Source organism: Phoca vitulina, unplaced genomic scaffold (genome assembly GCF_004348235.1).
Source record: "Phoca vitulina isolate PV1807 unplaced genomic scaffold, GSC_HSeal_1.0 scaffold123, whole genome shotgun sequence".
NCBI lineage: Eukaryota > Metazoa > Chordata > Mammalia > Carnivora > Phocidae > Phoca > Phoca vitulina.
The window spans coordinates 770,840-776,630 of record NW_022589826.1 but is presented as its reverse complement, the minus strand read 5'-3'; the positions used below and the strand labels follow the sequence as shown (position 1 = coordinate 776,630).

The 5,791-nt window shown below is 57.6% G+C and overlaps 1 long non-coding RNA gene and 1 other non-coding gene across 2 annotated transcripts in view; both read left to right on the top strand.

Moving 5' to 3' along the window:
• Nucleotides 1–1,003: 1,003 nt before the first annotated feature.
• Nucleotides 1,004–1,109, top strand: TRNAL-CAA. The gene is made up of 2 exons: nucleotides 1,004–1,041; nucleotides 1,064–1,109. It is a non-coding gene; the product is annotated as a tRNA-Leu (tRNA).
• A 342-nt stretch (nucleotides 1,110–1,451) lies between these two features.
• The window catches only part of LOC116628574, a 7,518-nt gene continuing 3,178 nt past the window's right edge, over nucleotides 1,452–5,791 (top strand). Inside the window, exons 1-3 of the long non-coding RNA XR_004298650.1 lie at nucleotides 1,452–1,860; nucleotides 2,724–2,837; nucleotides 5,274–5,542. This is a non-coding gene — a long non-coding RNA (uncharacterized LOC116628574). The remainder of the gene's footprint in view (nucleotides 1,861–2,723; nucleotides 2,838–5,273; nucleotides 5,543–5,791) is intronic.

Here is a 5,791-nt window from a genome sequence, read left to right as displayed (position 1 = left end):
CCTGCCGCTGCCCCTGCCCTGCCGCTGCCCCTGCCCTGCCGCTGCCCTGCCCCTGCCCTGCCCCTGCCGCTGCCCCTGCCCCGCCCCTGCCCCGCCCCTGCCCCTGCCGCTGCCCCTGCCCCTCCTCCCGCTCCTGTACCTTCCGCTGTCCCTGCACCTGCACCTGCCCCTGCCCTGCCGCTGCCCCTGCCGCTGCCCCTGCCCTGCCCCTGCCCGGTCCCTGCCGCTGCCCCGGCCCTGCCGCTGCCCCTGCCGCTGCCCCTGCCGCTGCCCCTGCCCTGCCCCGCCCCTGCCGCTGCCCCTGCCGCTGCCCTGCCCCTGCCCCGCCCCTGCCGCTGCCCCTGCCCTGCCCCTGCCCTGCCCCGCCCCTGCCGCTGCCCCTGCCGCTGCCCTGCCCCTGCCCCGCCCCTGCCGCTGCCCTGCCCCTGCCCTGCCCCGCCCCTGCCGCTGCCCCTGCCGCTGCCCCTGCCCCGCCCCTGCCCCGCCCCTGCCCCGCCGCGCCCCTGCCGCTGCCCCTGCCGCTGCCCCTGCCCCGGCCCCTACCGCTGCCCCTGCCCCTGCTCCTGCAGACGTGAGCCCGGGCGCAGGCGCCTTCGGAGCCCAACAAACTCCCCGACCAGTGCGGGGCACTCGTGGGGAGGCGGGGGCCGTGCCACGGAATTGGGGGCTTCTGTTCCGTGTGCTGTCGTTCCTCTCTCGTCAAAAGAAAACCACCGGCGCGCCGGGACGCGGGTGAGGGCAAGAGGCTGGGAGCCGAGCGGAGGGCTGGGGAAGCCGGCGCTCGGTCCTCGAGGCGCGCCCGCCGCTGTGCGGCCGCGGGAAGCCGTGTCCGCGTTCGCGCCCCAGCACTCGCGCTCCTCCGCCGGGGTTCCTGTCCGATCCACAGGGGCTCTGTGCTCCTCCGGCGGCGCCTCCGTCGTCAGCGCTCCGGCCGGCGCGCACGTCACAGACGCGCCACTCCTCCACATCTACTTCAGCGGAAAATCTCCCCCTTCCGCAGGGTGTCAGGATGGCCGAGTGGTCTAAGGCGCCAGACTCAAGCTTCGCTTCCCCGCGCTGGGGATTCTGGTCTCCGAATGGAGGCGTGGGTTCGAATCCCACTTCTGACACATCGTTTTTCCTCCTCCCCCTAATTTCCTACACAACTAGACCGATCGGAGCAGCACGAAGAGAGGTCTTACCAACCTACAGTATTAAAAACTGACTTAAAATTTTCTTACAGGGGCTGTTAAAACACCGACAATATCAAAAGCGAAAATATCGCGATACATTCTAAAAGCCGAGCGATCTGGCGCAGACTCAAACGGGAGCCGAGACGACGGGCGGATGGCATCGCGAGACGTCTGGAAAGCGCGAGACTTGGGGCTCGCCGCGGCCTCCGGCGCCGCGGCGGGGCGGGGCGGAGAGGTGGCGGGTCCCTGCTCGCGGCCTCCGGCGGCCGGCTCGGCCCAGACCGCGTCCCCGCCCCGCACAGCCCTGCGGCAGGTCCCGCCGCCGCGCCCGGAGGGAGGCCCGCGCGGACCGTCCGTGCTGCCCCGCGTTTTCAGCGGCCGCGGCGCCGCTGCCGAGCGTTTCGTCCGTGCCGCGCCTCCTGGTCCTGACGGAGCGGGACCGGCCGCCCGGCCCTCCTGCGCAGCCTCCTGTTAGTCCGCTGTGCCCGCCTGCGACCTGGCTCCCACGCGGTCCGCCACCTGGCTCCCACGCGGTCCGCCGGGCTCCTGGCCGCGTGGCCTCACGCCCCTTACCCGGCGCACTGCGGTTAAACACGGACTTTGCCTGATGTTGAGCTGTAATCACTGCTCACGCAGTGGGTGTTCCACGCGTGCCGGACGGTGCCGACGGTGCAGCCGGGCTGTGGCGGTAAGAACACAACCTGGGGCGGAGAAGGTACTTCAGGGAGGAGCGAAGTAAGGTTCCGCCCGTGCGCTCGTCTTGCGGCTGCACGCCCGGTGCTGCCTCGGACTCGGCTCCGGCTCCGGCTCCGGCTCCGGAGCACGGCAGCCCGAATGCCGGGGCTCGACGTTCGCCGCCCGCCCGGGGGGCCCGGCTCCCGACGGCGCGGGAGCGCGCTCGCTGCCGAGTCCCTGCGGGTCCGCCCGACGCGAGGGACGCCGCGGGCCGGGGGAGGCGGCCTGGTGCCCCGACGGGCTTCTCGGGGCCGCTGTCGGGACGAGGGCCCCGGTCTGAACTCAGATGCGGGCACCGACGGGTGTGTGCGCCGCCCGACGGCCCGCCCGGCGCTGCTTCCGTCCGCGCGCTCCGGCGGGCGCGACGGACAGACGCGGGGAGACGGGCGGACGGCGTCTCTGCGGCCGTTAAACCCGCGCGGGCGACGCAGAGCCGAGCTGCTGCGCGTGGGGCCCCTGTCCCCCCGACGCCGCTGGGAGCGGAGCGGGCGGGGGCTCCTGCAGACGCCGGAGGAGCGCGTCGCTGCTTCGGGAGACCCGGCTGAGTTAGAGAAAGGCACGTCATGGGAGGGAGAGGAGGCGGGTTCCCCCGGAAAATTCTAGAAGGAAGACGTGAGGATGCTCCAACTTTTAGGTCCAGCTAGCATATTGGCTTTTTTGGTTTTAAAACAAATGCCAAAAAAACATGACTACAGAATTTTTACAAAACCACATCTTAAGAGGAACTTTCCCCTTTCTGTTTTACTCGCTAATGCCCCTTGGAATTAGTGGGAAGAGACTTAACTTGCTTTACCCTTTCCTTTATCCTCCCCCTAGGAAGAAGAGTCTGAGGAAGAGTAACGGTTTTCCTTCTTTGACCCACATTTTTGGGCGACCCTGATGCCCAGCTGTGCTCCTGTGGTCTCAGCTTCTGCGCTCGTGTTTAACAGAGTACGTGAGCCTTCCCAGAGCTGCTGGGCCGGCGTGTCCGCTGGGTTCCCGGTATAGACATGGGGCGAAGGGGTAGAGATGGCCCATTTTAGTTTCAGATCCAAACCGTGTTCTTCCATGTGCATTTGCCAGCCACAAGTTCGTATTTTGTTTCTGCCACTGGTGTATACCCCTAGTTTTCAAATGGTTAAAAGACTGTGTTAAAAAAAAAAAAAAAAGTAAATCGATGACTCTCATACAAATGAAAATGAGTATGTGTCGGATAATTTAACAACCAGTAAGATGTTACAGCTGGCTCAGAAAACTCAGGATGAATCACCGGCCTGTACCTCTGAAACCAATAATACATTATACATTAATTAATTGGATTTAAAGAAAAAAATGTTAAAAAATAAATTAACAAATAAATTTAAAAAAAGAAAATTCAAAGTATTACATATTTATAGGCAATCTGGAATGCTGAAGCAAATTTACAAATAGATTTGTTTTTAACTGTCAATTTCCAGGACAATGATCATTCACATTCCACTGGACACAATTTCATTTGCATTTCTGTGGATGAAAATTATTTGCACTGTTACCAGTTTCCTACAACTCAGAGTTGTGAGATTGCTCAAAACCAGTGAAAATCGCTGTTATGGACTGAATGTGTCCCTCCAAAATTCATGTTGAAACCCTACCCCCTAATGTCATGGTATTAGGAGATGGGATCTGTGGAGGGTAAGTAGGGTTTAGATGTCATGAGGGTAGAGCCCTCCAAAATAGGATTAGGGTCATTGTAAAAAATCCTGAGGGACCTTGCTTCCTCACTGTGCTCTTGAGCCATGTGAGAACACAGCAAGAAGACACCCTTTGAAACAGAGAAGGGCCCTCACGAGAACCCGACCTCGTGGACCACCCTGATCTGGGACTTTACACCTTCTGGCACTCTAAGGTATAAACTTCTGTAGTTAAGCCACCTGGTTTGCGGCATTTTGCTACGGCAGCCACACTAACTAAGACAGTTGTCCTACTCAAGGTACCTTAGAAACTTTGTGCCATCCATTTCAAACTCCTTGAAAATTTTTCCTGACAGAAGTCACAGTGGAGGTGGATGTGATCACAACCTTCAAAACCGAAACATCTTCCTTATTTCACTAGTACACTCCTATGGAATTGGGTTTTAGATCTGAATTTGTTAAAAAGTGGAGAATAGGCATTTATCTCACCACATCCTGGCAAGCACCCTCCAATTTGCAGTAATTCTCTAGTCAACCAATAGCCTTTTTTTTTTTTTGAAGGTTTTATTTTTAAGTAATCTCTACACTCAACATGGGGCTCAAACTGATAAGATCAAGAGTCCCATGCTCTACTAACTGAGCCAGCCAGGTGCCCCTACAAACTCTTGATTTTGTAATCTTGACTTTGTAATACTGAGGAGCTCAGTCCTCATTCCGGGGCTGGGTGAGGTCATCTGTGTCTACAGCCTGTATCAGTTGAAAGAGTGAAATCAGAAGTAAAGTATATATGTAGTCTTGACCTGGAGAAACCTGTTAGAGAGGGGAGTTGATCTGGACATCTCAAGGAAGTTGGAAGATGTCCTTACATGTTATGAAGGGAAAGGGTATAAGATTATTATTCCCTCCTTTCAAAATCTGGTCACAAATCAAGAGATTATAATAAGAAAAGGGATCAGAATAAGACATGAGTTTCAAGGGCAGCAAAATAGGCTTTTTTTTTTGGCATAAGGATTATTTTGAGAAACAGCAGGCTCAGGAGAAGCTCTAAAAACAGAGTACAAGTTACCCTTTTGTAATGGTGTCTCCCTCTCTGAGGAAGAGAAGGATGACCCCGAATCACAAGAAACAAGAAGGTACTAACAGAGCTAACTCCTGTTTATGCTTTTCCTGGTCAGCTCCCGTAACTGACCTCCCTGACACCCTCTTTGTTTTGTCTTTAGCTGAAGATGGTATTCAAGCCTGAATTCTAAGCCACCTTGGCGAGTCACTCATTTTTTCCTTGGGTCTCTGCCATGTGTACATGAGATATACACGTTAATAAACTTGCTTGTGTTTTTCTCTCATTCATCTCTTTTGTTACCAGGACCCCAGCTAAGAACTTAGAAGGGCAGAGGGAAAATTCTTTTTTCTTCAAAATTCTACAAAAGCCTTTTCTGGGAGTCTCATCCATTGCTTCATCTACTTAAAGTTAGGGGAAGCAATTAACATTTGTTCAGATTTTAGAGCCCAGGTGAGTCTAGAGAGGTTGTGGAATATGAGTTAGACAATCAAGTGATGGCTTTTCAAAGGTGTCAAACCGCGGAATTCGGCTATCATAGGGGTGGGGCGAAAGCCCTGCAGCTCAGTAAAATCGTGAAGATCTGTGGCAAAAGGCCACCACAGAGTTTAAAGTTCTTTGACTATCAGTAAACCATTTAACTTCGTGCCTTATTTCCAGGATCAAATGAGATAATGTGTGCAACGTGCACACCTCTTCCCAGCACAAAGAAAGGGGTCTGCGGGTGCTATGGGTAGTGTTGGTGGGAGAAGCGAACTTAACTCTGAAGGACGGGCACAGTGTTCCTGGCTGGACAGCCTGGAAGCCCTCTGGGGCGGCCAACGGAGACCGGGGCACCACCGAGAGCGCGAGACCGCCCGCGTCCTAGAGAGCCCTCCAGAGAGACCTTGGTTTCCCCCGCCGGCTGCTCCAGGACCCGCCTCTTCAAGGTCCGTGGGAGCCCACCTTTACTTCCGCTCCCGCGGCGCGCGCGGCCCCGGCTTCCTGGGGAGGCCTGCCTGCAGGGGTGGGGGCCGGAGGGGGCGGAGGGAGGGGAGAGCGAGCCTGCGGGGGTGGGGGCCGGAGGGGGCGGAGGGAGGGGAGAGCGAGCCTGCAGGGGGGGGGGGGGCGGCGAACCTGCAGGGGTGGGGGCCGGAGGGGGCGGAGAGAGGGGAGAGCGAGCCTGCGGGGGTGGGGGG